Raw genomic sequence first — 15952 nt, forward strand, 5'->3', positions numbered from 1 at the left:
AGTGCTCACCCCTCAAGGACAAACACCACAGTCCCTCGGGACAAGCCCAGCTCCAGCAGGATGCCTGTCAGAGGACACAGAGCATGCATTTGCTCTGGAAAGGAAGAACTTCATCATCATGAAATCAGGGCAATGGCTGTCCAAGCTGCTCTGAGCAAAGAAAGGAAGTGGACCTGACCCGTGTTATCTCCAGCAGTTTCATTAGGCAGAGGCAGCATTAAAAAAGAAGCCACTTTCCCTAAATATTCGTTTCTTGGTTTCCATTTCAAATGCTTGAAAACAGAGTAGTTCCTCTTGAAAGTTTCCTCTGCAAGAAATTTTATTTTTTTAGGGGAAAAACCCAAACCAAAACACTTAAAGTAACTTTTTTTACATTTCTGAAATTATGTACCATTTGTTTTTCTTTCAGACCACTGGAGAAATTACTTTCTTTTGTGAAAGGCCGGTGCTAGGATTTACCATGGCCAAAAATCATTGAGCTATGCCAACACCTCTAAAATAATTTCTCTCCTCATCAGTGTGGTCCTTATCCTTTATGTGGTTTAAACCCAGATGCTGACCTTGGGTGCTACGTATCACCAGACCCTGAGGTCTGTCCTGCCCTTCAAGCATGGGTTCCTCACCATGGCAAAGGCAATGCAGGTGAAATTATGGCACAAACTGCTGCCCTGTGGCTTGGAGAGCCAGCTTTGCTGTGCAAAAGTCACACAGTTGTCCTTATCAGTTAATGGCCATTCTGAAAATGGACTTCACACTGGTGAGATGCCAGATCGTGTCCATGCAGAGGAGCCGTGTTGCAAACATAGCTGGAGCCCCTGGGCAGGACAAGGACCATCAGAGCTCCGGAAGCATGAGGGGAGGGAGCAAAACTGACTTTCTGTCCTAGGTGCTCTAGGAAAGTCAAGGAAATGGGAAAAAGGGTGCACTCAGCAGCTAGAGGGCAGGCTCATTTTTCCTTTAAACCTTGGAAATCACTTCCTTGCAGCTGCAATGACTGCCAGAGTACCCAAAAGAAGTGGCTAAGAGGTAAGTCAGGCTAATTGGAGAAGTCTTCTGTGTATTAACTAGGGGGAGGGGAGACCCAAACTAAACAAGCAAACAAACAAAAAACAACAAAAGCACAGATGTACAAACTTTATGGTTGTTTCAAAATGCTTAGCTTCAGCCCAGCAGGCTGATTTCTGAAACAGCAGGGGGAGAGAAATCATCTACAAGAAGGAATATTCCACAGGTGTGGCCATGTCTGATTGCAAACACCCAAAAAAAAGGACACACTGGCCTTCTAGGCTTCCATAACAGGAAAATATAATTGAAAGGATTTACAAATAGCATTCATCAAAGCATTCCAGAGAAATAACTTCCTTTTACTTTTTCCTGTTCAGAAAAGGATTGTGAAGCAAGCTAAGAAGTCTCTGCAGAGTATGGTCTCAGGTAAGTTGTATACTTCCTAACACAGAATTTTCCATTACTTTCTGTGGACATAAGATTTGGGAGCTCAGCCCTTTGCAGGGAATGCAGCTGGAGCAGCTGTCCAGGCACACACCTTGTGCTGCTGTCACTGCTGTGCACCCACTCAGACAAGCAATTTCCATCTTCAAAGTCAAATTCTCCTCTTTGTTGCTGTGTAAAAGAGCCATTGAAAAATCACCTCTCTGGTATTACTGTTTGCATTGGAAACTTCCTTACTGAAGTTTCCTTCCTTACTGAAGCAGAAGAGGAGACTATGACACTCCCTGATGTCACTGATGTCTTCCTGTTCATACAATTAAGGGCTAGCCCAAGCAATACTGCACGTCATGCCTGAATATTAACATAATTACAGGGTTTCTGAAAATGGACTTCACACTGGTGAGGTGCCAGGCAGTGCCAGCCTGGTGTGGATGGGGGAGGTTATGCTGTGTTGGACAGGAGGAGGATTTGAAAGCTCCTGGTGTACACCAGCTACCTACCAGTTTAGCAGGTGGAAGCTGAAAAAGCAAATATATCTGGAGGCATTGCAGTTTTCCCCTCATCCTGCAGCAGTGATTGCACCTCCCAGTCAAAACCCCATGGGCACCCTTGATGGGCAACAATGTGGGAGAAGCCTACCAGAGAAAACAGAAACAGTCTGGACCTGAGCACTTCTGTCAGCTGAGCAGCAGCCAGAAATCAGGAAAGTCCACAGAGGTGGAATCCACTGAAAAATACACCACCCTGTGTGTTTTGGTGCCATAGATGGCACACTGCACTGGTCTGAAATGTGAGAGCATGGCTCAACATAAACACAGCCCTCAGCAGTGTATGTTACTGAGAAAATGGTTCCTTTCACTGTGCTTCCTCCTGCCTATCTGCAAATGCCAAATCTTTATGGCCCTAACGTGGACATCTGGTGCATAATTTCAATAGAGAAAGGCTTGAAAGATATTTGGATTTGGACAATGAAGGTCCCATTAAAGGTCTGAAGAGCCTACATCCTTGGGAACAGAGAAAACCATGAGAAGTGCTTTGGCTGTTCACCAGCCAAAGCAGAGGTTTCTCTGAAAAAGCACTATTGGAACACAGGAGGAGAAAGAGATGTTTACACACAGCTGTTGTCAGTGCATTGGGGATTGGGCAGGCAGAGGTGGAGCTGTCAGGAGACAGCCTGGTGGGAGGGCCACCCACTGCCCTCCTCTGCCTGCCTTTCTCTTCAGAATATGGCCACATTTCAAGTGACACTATTAAAAAACCCAACCCCTGACAGCAGCTGGTCGTGATTCCTTGGCAGGGCTGCGCTGCTGGAACGCTGCTTCTGGAGTTGTCCTGTGGCTCAGTCCTGCTGTGTTACGATGACATTTTATCTTCCTGGTAGGTTTTACCTACCAGGTAAGGTAGGTTGGTATGGCTCCTACTCTCTTTCCCCTTTTTCTTTTTTTTTTTTTTGAGAATAAAAAACACTTTCTACATGTGTAAGGTCACATCTGATGCATGTGTAAGGTCACATCTGATGAAGAACAAGCAGTCACTATTACATAGCACATATATTTTTCTTCTTTATAGAAAACACTTCCTACATGTGTAAGGTCACATCTGATGAAGAACAAGCAGTCACTATTACATAGCACATATATTTTTCTTCTTTAACCAGGGTATAAAACCAAGCCATGAAAAGAATGGGAACATTTCACCCTGAACTGAGTGGGAGAAAGAGGTGCAAAAGCAGGATTAGAGGGCAGACCTTCTGCCAGCCATGATAGCCAGCACAATGCCAGATCTTAGATTTAAGAGTGTCATTATAAATAGCCCTGGTGCAACACCGCCATGCAGAAACACAGGAAAATTGACCTAAACTGGTGCTCAGTAAAGAAATTCTCCCTGCTCCCAAAATGATGAACCAATTTACAAACAGCACTTTTCTTAAAGGGGAGGGGTTGGAGGGGAGAGAAGCCAGAAAAAGACGTTTGAGGGGATACATTGGTGGCAGCAGCTGCCTCTGATCCCACCTGTATTATCCCAGTGCCAGCACCTCTGCTCATATTGGCTCCAGGACCCACACAGTGTTAAGCTGCCTTGAGAGCTGAGCTGCCACTTGCTCAAGAGAGGAAATGTTGCATCAGCTTCTTCCTTTTCACACATTTACCGAAATCTCTCTTGCCTTGAGTATCCTGCTCCTTCATTTGCAGCCTCTCACACAAAAAAGCCCTTGCACAGCCTTTCACATTAGGGACACTGGAACAAGGTTCATGGCTGAAATTTCTGCTATACATTCTCCATTTAATGATATAACTGCATGCTACCAGGAATACCTCTAACATAGCAGAACACCAGTGACTTTTCCTGTTGGTTCCTCACTTCTGCCTCACCAGACCTCCATGAAATGTCTGCCTTGGTGCAGGTCCTACCCCAGGACTGTCCCTCCCTGTGCAGTTGGTCATGGGAAGCAAGGGCTGCTGCCCCTTGGGCACAGAGGGGAGGGTAGGCAGCAACACTGGCAGCAGCAGAAATTGTCAACCCAGAACAAGTGCAAAACTACAGCAGAAAATTCACTTGCTCTAAATGCACAAGTTCAGGAGCAGAAGCTGTGTGTGCTGAAATCTGCTGTTTAAAGACTGGAGAGGTACAAGGGAGAAAGGAATGTGTGTTTTCAAAATGCTTTAAAGTAGCTCCCAAAGGGCCAGCTCCTACATGCAAGTTTATTAATGCCTCTACAACCCAATCTGTCCTTCACCTCTGCCAGAAGCAGCACGAGAAGTACCCAGCTCTTGGGCCCTAGAAATTGCTACCTGGATGTGCTATTTAAAATTGTCTTCTTTTCTCAACAAAGAGCAAATATGGAATAGCTATTTGTGGTATAAAATCTCATGCATAGACAAGGTCCTGGTTGCAACCTACTGTAGGGCACATCAGCAAGAGGAGCACCACCACCTCTCACTACTCCTTCTCACTTTCCTCAGCCCAAGCTGAAGGAAATACCCTTCCTGTACTCTTTGCAACATCAGAAGGCCTGCATATAAAATAGCTCCTCTCAACAGCAGAGCCGTGCTTGGGACTGATCCTCACAGCTCCCTCCTACAAGCCAAGCTGTTGACAAATATTCATTAGCATTAACCAATTAACCAGGGCAGATTCAGACCACTGTTAAAGGAGACACAAGCCCTCCTTGTGCCACCCACTGCATGTCATCCACAACTCCTCAGCATCCCTCAAAAATACATATCGAATGCCAACAGTAAGACACTCATTTTTAACAAACCTTTCATTGATTATAACAAAACAATTTTCTAGTCCAAAGCGCTCAGTGGGATTGTACATACAGATCCACAGAAGAGGCACGAGAAAGGTGACAGAACAATTGCCTTTATAATTGTCTCCCAGAAGGCTTAGACGCTGGATGGTTTAGCAATTCACTGCACAGAATTCCTTATAATAAGGAAGAGGAATGGGTGTCTCCCATGGAGAGGCCAAGGAGGGCCCAGTGGCAGACACTGGAGTAGACTGTGCTCTCAGGAGCACACATGTGACCCAGCCTGGCAGGACACCACATGAAAGGAGCCATGTCTTTGTAGTTGGGCTCCTGGTAACAGGAAGCTTCAGAGGCAAAGAGCAAACTGAGTCCAGCTGAACTACAGAGCGCTGAGGCTGTTTACGGTTTGTTTAAACCACAGTTCCTTTTAATAAATCTCAGCTATGTCCTTGCTGGTGACAGATTGCCCACAGTGGCAGCACACACACAGGTGCAGCACCCTTCAAACCCAGTGCTGTGGAGATTGCTGGGAACATGGCCCATCTTTGGCTGGGACAGCTGCTCTCATTGCTCGTTTCCAGCCATCCTTCACAGCATACACACATTTCCTCTGTGGTAGGGAGCACTGCTGGGAAGACAGATCAATCACACCCCTGTCTGGCAGGTTGTTAAGGCAGGAAGGTTTTCATTAAGTCAACAAGGGTGTTAATTTATAGCATGTTTGCTACTTCTCTCCAAATACTCTTCCAGATGAGAGTTCGCTCCCTCACGCTTGCTGCATGCCGAGGGCAAAGATTAACGAGCATTTTGTTTACCTGAGTGCTTGATGCAGTCCTTCACCCCTCTCACCCTCCACTGTGGGCTCCTGGCCTCTGCTTTGGGTTGGGCTGCTGCTCAAACTGCAGCAGAAGATTTTTCTGGTTGAAAGAAAATATACACATGTGGGGATTTCACCTAAGAGTTGTTATTTGTGGATGTAATGTTGCAAGTGACTTCAAGCATTACAAATTAAAAACCAAATTTTACAAAAACGCCTGTTTGGACAAGGTGTAAATTATTGCATAGCAAGAGCTAATCATTAATGGAGTCTGAATCTACCAAAGCAGAACTACTTTTCCACTCACAAGTACTGAATTTTGTCAGCTTTTTGATACCAAAAAAATTTCTCAGAGTTGAACAACTAAAGGTTTATTATTGGATTAAGGACAAACTAGCTAATGCAATGAAAAATATATGTATAGAGTATTAACATTTGTTTTTTTGGAAACTGCAACTATTTATATCACATATTCCAAAGGAAATTTCAATTAATTGCATCTGATAGGCGAGATCATTAGTTTCTAACAAAGTATATTGTGGTACAAAATTAACCTATTACAAGTCATGCTGCATTTTCATATTAGCAGCAAAGACCATAAAAATTGTTCAATAAAAGGAGTAGTTTCATTGTAACTCCTTGGCCTGTACTAGTTCAAATTGGTGTTTTTCTTCTGTAGTGTGGTGTTTCTTCATTGTCACAAAACCTTAAAGAAAAGATGATACCACTCAGGTCTGAGATGTATCTGGAGGCTCTTGAGCCACAAGAGTCAAAGAGCTGCAAGACAGTGGGCATGGCAGACATAAACAGCTTCTGCAAAAGAGTGCATTTCTGTGGGCAACATCTCCCACTCTCTCCTCTTCCCATCAGCCTGGCCTAGCAGCAGGGGATGTACTGAGGAACCATTGGGAGAAGCTCATGAGCCTTTGGGGATTTAGCAAGGCTGTGTGTGCTCACCTCCAGCACAGAAGATCCTGTCTGACACAGGGAACACTGTCTCAGCCTGTGTTAACCCTGAGCTGACACATCTGACATATGCAGAAAGCTGCCCAGGTCTCAGTGTTGGCTTCTTACATGGAAAAGGGTCTCATGCACTGCACTTTCAGAGCATCTCTGTGTTAGGGTGCCTGGGACACTCTCTCCCTGGACAGGCAATTTCTCTTTGAGATGCTGAAGGTGAAGAGAAACCTAAGAAGGAGTAATAAACAAAGTTAGAGTCAAGGGAAAGCTCTCAGGTGCCTGTAGCAGCCCACCAAGCTGCCCATGGGTATTTTACCCTTGTGCTGACATGCACCAGAGCCAGGAAGCTGCTGTGCTGCCATGGAAGGTAGCACGCTCTAACAACACTCACACAACTGGAGGACTTCTTTGGTTTTACTCTTTACTCACACCTTAAGCTAAAAATATGTCCTCTCATTAAGTGGAGTGTGAGAAGCAGCATCTGTAACAAGAAAAGCAGGACTGCCTCTTGGGAAAAAGCATTTGTGTCCTCTGCAGTGAGAATATGCAGCAGAAGGCTGCTGTTAGAAAGCCCTCTGTGCTCTTTGCTTTGAAAAAGAGCAGAGAGCATATCTTCCTGGAGACAGCTCAGAAAAAGCCTGGGCACTGAGCAAAAAAGGTCTGGATTATGGAAGAGATGCTACCTCTCCTGCTGTGCCTGAGTTGGGTTACACCGTGCAGGGATTGGGAATTGCAGTGGCAGTGCCTGGCTGGTCTGTAAGGCTGTGTTTGAGTGTGGCTACGAGCAGTGATGTCGAGCAACATACTCAAAATGTGAACAGGTTACAGGGGGTTTGCTCAGACCTACATCACCTCAGGTGTTCAAAGATGTGTTCCAAACTGTAGTATGGGCCAGTCTGAATGGAGGGAGGAAAAATCAGACCATCCCCATGAGAAAAATCACTGGAAAAGACCAAGAGATATTCCTACATGGAGAAGAAGCAAAGGTTTGGAGCCAGCAGCTGAAGTCAGTTGTTGCCACAAGCATTTTTTAGAATTTCACAGACCTATTGAAAGTTTTTTATGTAGTGCAGAAACGATGTAGCAAATTCTGAATGTCATTAAAACCAGCTCACATTTCCAAATTAACTCTTTGTCTCCCTAACCTTTTCATTAGAGACAGTCCACTTACAAACCCTTGAAAACAAGAAAAGATGTGATGTTCTACTTTCAACTTTTCAACAGGGAAGCTTGGCCAGGAGGTTAATCTCTGAAAGTCTTGAGCTTGGCTAACATTGCCTCCAGTGGTGGAATTCCATGCTATTATTACAGCAAGGCTTGACTTTGCTAGGACTTCAAGAGAGCTGAGATGTCTATGGTATGAAGACTGCATGCCTGAACTGTGCTTTTCTAGTGAAATAGTGAAAAAAGGAGAGTTTTCAGACAGATTTTTTATTCTTGAAAAATCAACATGACTGGAAGACCACTGTCTCCTTATGAAGTTCCTTCCATCATAAATCATGCTGAAGCTTTTTGGAAACAGAAGACATTTCAGCCCTATTCATTCTCATTTGGCAACAGGGAACCACTAACTTCCTTCATGGAATAAACTATCTGGAACAATAGGATCCACCATCCAAAAGGAAGGCACATGACACAAATCTTCTGAGCGCTGGCAAAGCGCTTTGCCGGGTGCTGCCGGGTAGCACAGACTGCAGGCAGCACTCGCTGGAAAACAGCTCAGAGCTGCAAGCAAAGTGTTTCCTCATGTTAGGCAAAGAAAGCAATGCCTGTTCTTTGTAAATAAACAGCTAGGTTTTGAAACAATCCAAACTTTGGCTAACCACTAGGGTCAAAAAAGGCTAATAAATCCTCTTTTTCCTGTTAACAAAACCCACAACTTTATTTTCTATAGTTTTCAAAAAATAAAAATTACATCATGAGTAATTTTGGAAATTCCTAAATATTACTTCATTTGCCTGGCAGGAGCACCCTGTCCTCTCTCTCTCTCTCTCTCTCTCTCTCTCTCTCTCTCTCTCTCTCCCCCTTTCAGCAGGAACAATCTCCCTTCAGACACTGGACGTTTGGTACAACTCTGTTTGACATGATCTCAAACACATGGCAAAGTAGAAAGTATGAAAAAAAAAGAGTATAGCATTTCTGGTTTGTAGGCTGCAGACAATGTATATGAAGGATGATGGATCCAGGTAAGAAATCTGAAGGATATTGTGAGTCTTTGGAGAGATGAAAGCAAGGAAAAGACAGAGATGTGAGCAGAAGAGGGAAGCCAGAGCAGAGAAATGCAAGATGAGGTGAGCAGGAAGGTCAAAAACTTAAAAAGTATAAATACAAAGTTATTTGTGGGGAATACAAGGCCAGACGGTGAAGTCCTCAGGAAGTTCTTAAGAGAGAGAATGACCAGCCCAAATAATGGCAAATAAAATTCAGTCTAGGCAGGTATATAGCCATGAATGCATTTAAGGAGAAGCAGCTTCATTTTCACATATAAATAATGTTTTCCATGCTTACTGCTGCTACTCAGGAAAGAAGCCTTGGTTGAACTACTGTAGATACTTTCTTGAAAATATAAAATCACTGCTCTGCAACAGTCAAAGAACAAACAGATGTTTGGAATTACTACAGAAGGAAAAACCAATAAAGTAGAAAGATCACTGTGCTGCTGTATAAATCCATCTTGTATCTGCACCTTGAATGCTCAGTGCAGTTCTGGGCCCTTGAAAAGGATGGAGAAGAGATGGAAAAGATTCAGGGAAAGTAACAGGGTAAGCAAAGGTGTGACACAACTTCTGTACAAGGAACAGTGCAGGAGAATAGGACTTATAAAGCTGGAAAAGATATGAGATGTGAGACAGTACAGGGAAAGCTATGATATCATCAATGACACAGAGAGGAGGGATAGAGATGGAGTGTTGGTTGTGTCTCCAGGACAATAAGGGATCAGCTCACTAAGCTGGTAGGAGCCAAGTTCCAAGCAAACAGAAGGAAGGCAGTGGACCTGCTGAGGAGGTCCTTTCCAAAGCACCCTGAGGATGCAAGGAACTTGAATGCTCTCTCAAGTGTTTGGAGGGGTCCGTGCCACAGGCAAGCCACAGCAGGTTCAGCAAATCCTCTGAGCTGAAAATAGTTGGAAATAGCAATAACTGATTGATACAAATCTGCTTACAACCCCTATTGCTGGCAGAGTAGATGAATGGGTTAGGTGATCCAAACCAGCACAGCTGTTCTTACCTGGAGTGAAAATAGATAAGAGACACTCAAGTAAATACAGGGATCCCAAAGGGAGCTAAGGTGGCAGCATGCAGCACAGCAGGAGGTAAAGTCAGGGGTTTGGGTGAAACTAGCACAGTTAAACTGCAGGCCAAAGGCCAAAGGTGTAGATGAGGAGGCAGAAAAAAAGTTGCAGTTTCAACTTCATCCATGCTTTGGCTGAGCCTAGACATGCCCCACTATAATCAGGAGCAAAGCTTCCACTGATCAAGCCCTCAAGACATAAAGACAAACAGTTAAGTGAGGAGTTTCAGGGTCAAAGAGTATCTCTAGATAGCAGGAGACATGGCACAGGTGAGTCTGTACAGGCAGAACTTGCAATTTATCTGTCTTACTTATCTACCAGTTAGATCCAAATTATTTCAGTCCTGATTGGATCCAAGAAAATGTTGAATTCAGAGATATTCCTTTTCAGAGTCTCCATGATATCCTAAATAATAACTACTATGTAGGTATTGCCCACAGCACCAATCTATTTAATAAGTACTTTGAAATAAGCAAAGTTGCCTCCACTTCAAGTGTGATATAATCTAGTAGTGAGATGTTACAGAGTCATGGCCCCAAGGTGAGGTGCAAAGCCCCCCAAAAGGCCAAGAGTTAAAATTTTCCTTAAGGGTACGTGGGTTTAAGAAATATCCAAGTGAAAGGAACCACTATTCATTAGTTACTCAAGGCACAATTCCATCAGCAATAATCAGAAAAATAAATATGTTTCTTTACGGAACTGAAGAATGTTTCACATTCTAGGGCATATTCCTAAATACCACAATTTTTTCTCATACAGACAACACTTATTTGGATAATAAATTTGAAATAAGCCTTTCCTGTTCTGAGGTTGTGTTTTTCTGAAGGGCTGATCTTGATTTGTTTGGTTTACAACTCCTCCAAGAAGTTTCTCAATAAGTGCACTCATTATGGTCAGTATTTTGAGAGAAGACTCTTTTATTCTTTCAGCTGAAGTAGACTGCTTTTCCTGGAGTGCTGAATAAAAATCATTTTAAGAGGCTGATTTGATTAACTGGGTTAAACTAGAAAAGTGCCAAATTGCTCTGCAGACATGGCATAGCTGCTGACCTGCACCGAGACTGGAAATCGTTCCAGGCTGTGACGTGCCATGTCTGCTCACGTCAGCTGTGCACTGGGAAATGCACAAGCAAGCAGCTTGCTGAAAATGTCCTTCAGCCTAGGGCTGAAAAAAGCTTCCTGTAAAACATATTGCTTATGAGGAAGGCAGCCTCCCAGACCCAGGGAATGTAGTTTCTCACACAATTTATTAGTATTTCTCAGTTTTCTTCTAGTGTATCCTGGACAGCATGCACAGATGGACACACAGTACAGGTGGACGCACAGCCCTTCACAAAGAACTTTACAAATATCTCACCCCACCTGGGTCTGTTCTTAAGCCTGATCCCACTAGCCCTCAGCAACTCAAGCTGTTTCTTCTTTGCACTATTGAGATTTAAAAAAAAAAAAAAGAAAGAAAAAAAGAAAACTTTCAGCAGTTTGGTTCTGACACTGAAGTTTGACATCTCCGTGTCAACCTTTATATTATGTGTGTTCCCCTGCATGCTGCTCAGACACACAGTTTGCAAAGCTGGGCCTGTCCAAATAGACCAGTCCTTGATCCCCACTATTCAAGGATGCATTTTGGCAGCAGGACGTTACATCTGTGGATCTCAACCACCTTTTCAGAATCCATCCTCCTGTTTGTATTCCTTAGCACATCTGCTCCTCTTGCTCATATTCAGTGGGGAGGGGAAGCTGGCATGTGAAGACAGATGCTGGAAGAAGAGCAGACCTTCCCCAGTGCAAAGCCTCAGGATTGTTGGAGACGTTGCCTAACAGAGCTTTTGTTAACTGTTGGGAAGGAGGAGCCTCAGAGGTCATTCAGCTGCATCTGGTGAGCATTGTTGGAAGAGTCTCTCCCGTCTGTGCCTTCAGTCTATTTTTGTGCTGTCTTCATATCATGCCATCACAACTCAACATGCAGCTGCACCCTAGACCATGGACTGGAATAGGGAACTGATCTGACTGAAAACCCAGCTGAAAGGAGGAAAAAAGGGGGGAAAAAAATCTTTTCCAGCCAGCTGAGAGCTCTGATCTCATTTACCACACAGCAGCACTAACAGCTGTAGCACCACCAGGGGGGTAACCTCTTCCCACAGCTGTGGTGGCTGCTGCCAACTCTTCCTCAGGCAGCAACCCAAGCCTTTGCCCTATGGACCTGCTCCTTAGGAATTGAGTTTTCTCATTTCATTCCCACTGCTAAAGCAATTCTAGCTTGTGAGGACAGGCAGTAACACATGGATACCCAACATGGGATTTCAAGAAGTCTGGTTAGAAAACTCACTTGGGAAAGGATCTGCAAGAGCTTTCTCCTTGTAAATGCAATGGCAGTAAGAGAAAAGTTTCTCTGAGTTTCTCCTATCCCCTTGGGGAATTTAGGTAAATAGTTTGTATAGGCAAAATCTTTTGGTAGCTTCCCCCCTCTCCTTCCTGTTCCTGTTAACCAGTGGATGGAAGCAGCATTCCCTGCCTTGAGACCTCTGGTCCCAGAGGAATTGTTTGACACTACAGTACTTCCCCTCTAGCATGAGTTAGAGTGGAAACAAGAAGCTGGTAACATGTGACCCATTTGCCACACACTTCAGCTCTGTCTTTTAATAGATGTGACCTTTGTGACTAATACGGCGCTGGGAGGTACTGGGAGGGTGCATTAAATCCCTCCCTCCAGCACAGTTGTCATCCTCATCATCTCGTCACCCCTCCAAGTGAGGAAGCTGCAGTTTCAAAGCCTGCCAATTCCTGCAAGACATACAAATGCTGGACTGCACCCAGAAATCAGCCACAGGGTGGGGGAATTAGTGTCAGGAGGTGACTGCAGAAGTGCTGTGCTGTCCTCATGCCTGGAACTAGGTCCCCACGGGGGTGACAGCCCCCCCAGAGCCCTTTCTGTGCATTCAGCCTCCACCTGTGCCAGGCATGCTGCAGCTGCAGGACACAGGGCTGGCAGCTGCAATTGCACCATCCCAGCGCTCTGCAGAGCCTCTTCCTGAGGATAACAGATAACAAGCCCTGGGCTCCAGCACGGACGGGTTGGCTTCCTATTTGCAGTGTGTGTGTGTGGGTGTCAAGGGCCTTGCAACATCTGAAGTGGCAACTCCCTCTGAAGATAACTTGTTACAATCCATTGAAGCCACTCTGCTGCTGGACTAGAGGCCAGGAATTTTTTTTTTTCCCTCAGGTCTCTGGCCTGGGTGGTTCTGTAACAGACCCTCCTGCCGCTGCCGCTTTAAAACCACCACCAACCACCAACCCACCAAATATTCTCACCCATAACATCCCACACCGACACTCCACCCTGCAGTCTCTCTCCCTGGGCCTCTTGCCCCTTCCCCAAGGCCTGTTCTACCGCTGTCATGCCTCAAATCCCACACTTCCCTTGTGACCCAGCCCCTGTCCTTGCCCCATGTGCTTCCTCCCCTCATTCCTCCCTGTCCTCCCCATTCTCTGTGGAGCCACATCCTGCATCCTTGGGGCAGTACATACCTTGACATGGGAAGGTAGGGGACATCTCCCCAAACTCAGCCCCATGTCCAGCTCTGGATACTCTTGTGATGATGTGCTAAGCTCAACTGTCTGGTTGTGGCCACCCTTTAGAGAATTTCTTTTTGCTGTGGCTGTGGGCCAGCACCAGGTTGAGGATGCACCACAGAGCCCACTTAAAGCAATGGCCTGGTGATCCCTAAAGATAGAAGAAACATGTTCAATCGTACAGAATGAACATAAAAAAAATCAGCATGAAAAAATGGTATGAAATTCCATGAAATTGAATGGTATGAAATGGTATGAATTCAGATGTGAAAAAATCAGCAGACAAGGGAAACTTTTATCTTGGGTATCAAAGTGCATGGTCAATTCATGTTTGCATCTCCATCTGGGAAACTTGCAAGGAATTAGCAAGCTGTAAATACTGAATTTGGAGCATGCTCTGGGAACTGAATGTGCAACTTGCAGAGGATACAGAAGCCTGCAGAAGGAAATAGGGAGACAGAGCTGTAGCCTTAGCCCTAAACTTCCAGATAATGCTAACAAGACAAACTTGGAGACAGAAGGAAAAATCCTCACAGAGCAGTGTGCAGGAGACTGCTTCCTGCTGCAGCGCCTGGGCCTCTGGCCACACCCAGCACAGGGCAGCACAGGGCTTAGAACTATGGCCAACAGCAGTAAAGTTGTGGTGGGGGTGGACTCTTACCATCCTCGCAGTAAAATCTGCCAGTCATCCTGTTGGCTTTCCTGTCCCTCCTGCATTTCACTCACAGTGAATTCACTGCCCTTCACTGACTTGTGGCTGTTTTATTGCTGATTTCCTCATTCTTTACTCATTATTGTAGACATTGTCCTCTTGTGACAACTCCAATGTAATTAGAATGAAAAATCTGTGGAAAACTGTAGGTGGAAGGCATACAAATCATTTAGCGGCCAGACCCAAAAGATAAAAGATATTTATAAAAATTTGATAAATAAAGATTTTGTCTGAGGATCAGCTTTGTGCTTCTTTCCCATGTGCATGAGAGGGGCATTAGTTTTCCAGAGTTTTGCTCTTCAAATGTAGCACCCCAGGGCTACCTGTGTGTGTGTGCTGTGGGCTTAACTGGGCTCTCTCCATGCTCAGCCTGTGCCAGTGCTTCTGTTCTGCTAGCACAGCCTCAGAGCAAACCTGTTCAGATGGTTCATCTGGCTGAAAAATATCTACTGGTATTAAAACTACTGGGTTTAAAAAAAAAATTACAAGAAAACCCAACCTTTTGCTGAGTTGCATTCTCTCATATGATTCAGCACATGGAGAGCAGCTGCTTTAGCAGAAGGAGAAAATGCAGGAGCAGCAAAGAGTGATGGAGAGGTGGTGGCAGTGGCCACACCATTGCCTTTTTCATTGTTGCTGGTGAAGGTGAAGCCACAGGATGACTCTGGTCCATATCAATAGCCTGAGAAAGCAATCCAGCCCCTCTCCAAAGCATTGCTACTTTGTCCTTCCCCTTCCATGCACAATCTCTTGCCCTCCAACAAGTAATAATGAACCAACATGACCTACATAAATGTTCCTCCCTCAGGTGCCTTGAGGAATCATTGCAAGGGATCCTCCTTCCCTGTCCCCTGAAAGCCTGGAACAGAGGGGCTCCCCCACTTTGCCAGCCAGACATGGGGCTGATGGTTGAGATTCCCCTCTGCTCCCACACATGGGCTGAACACAGTGGTGAGGAGAGCTGACTACCCCAGCTTTGCAGGTGGGAAAGGTAGAGGTGGTGTGAGTTGCTCTGCCCATGTCCCTCTCCATCTGCCTCTGGTGTCCCACTTTGGGCAGCACCCCTGAACTCATCCCCAAGGGATGGAAAACAGATGACAGGCAGGGGTAAGAGTTTTCTCTCAGGCAGGGCTGCCTTTGCAAGAGATGTGGAGCTGCCTTGGGGATTAGCCAGAGGAACTTGTGCTTCACTAGAGACTAAGAACTCAGCATGACTAAGAACTTCAGTCATGTCTGAACTTTGTTAACCTCTGAACTTCATCCACCTCCATTCCTAAAGAAAATCCCAGGTCCTTGAGATTCCACAGGAATTGTGTTGCTGCCTTCAGTGAGGGCTCATTTCAGTCTTGATTTGGTCTCTATGCAAAAGCTTGTGCCACTACTTTGGGTGTATTAATACACACCACAGCTTTAGGTCACAAATCTACAAACTCCAGCTGGAAATGCAATTTTTTCTTCTAAAATTAAGACTTCAGCTCCTTTTCTCCAAACAATTCTGTGTATTGCTTTTTGGTTTGCAGTTAAAAATTCCAGGGGATAGAAAGCCAGGTCCCAAAAGTTTTCCTGAACCACAAACCCACATTTGCCTCATGGAATAAATGTCTTATGGTCTGGCACTGCAAAGACCTCAGTTCCCTCCTCCTGCCATTGTGTTCCCTCTGAGCTGTGCAGTGCTGGGTGCCCCTCTCACGGCAGGAGCTGGGGAAGGCTGGGGGCTCAGTCTGACAAATCAGAGGCTCCATGGGTTGGTTGCTACCTGGAAGGCTTAAGGGAATACTGCTCAGCCTAGCACAGGAGTTGAACCAAAGGATGAGCAAAGAGTGCCACTGCTGTTAAGGTTAGTGTTTCATTCACTACATTGGACTGTAGTCCCAGGAATGGAGAAGAAGCATCATGCAGT

General features: G+C 45.2%; 1 long non-coding RNA gene across 3 annotated transcripts; it reads left to right on the forward strand.

Moving 5' to 3' along the window:
- The first annotated feature begins 841 nt into the window (after positions 1 to 841).
- LOC120509278 lies at positions 842 to 12113 on the forward strand. Of its 3 annotated transcripts, none has more exons than XR_005629220.1 (4): positions 842 to 1026; positions 1383 to 1431; positions 2747 to 2849; positions 11034 to 12113. It is a non-coding gene; the product is annotated as an uncharacterized LOC120509278 (long non-coding RNA). The 3 variants fall into 3 exon arrangements; XR_005629219.1 differs by lacking the exon at positions 11034 to 12113 and adding an exon at positions 7636 to 8373; XR_005629221.1 differs by lacking the exon at positions 11034 to 12113 and adding an exon at positions 7636 to 8373 and having other exon boundaries at positions 2747 to 2826.
- Positions 12114 to 15952: the final 3839 nt, after the last annotated feature.

The sequence above is a fragment of the Passer montanus genome, unplaced genomic scaffold (genome assembly GCF_014805655.1).
Source record: "Passer montanus isolate IOZ18808 unplaced genomic scaffold, ASM1480565v1 scaffold50, whole genome shotgun sequence".
Taxonomy (NCBI): Eukaryota; Metazoa; Chordata; class Aves; order Passeriformes; family Passeridae; genus Passer; species Passer montanus.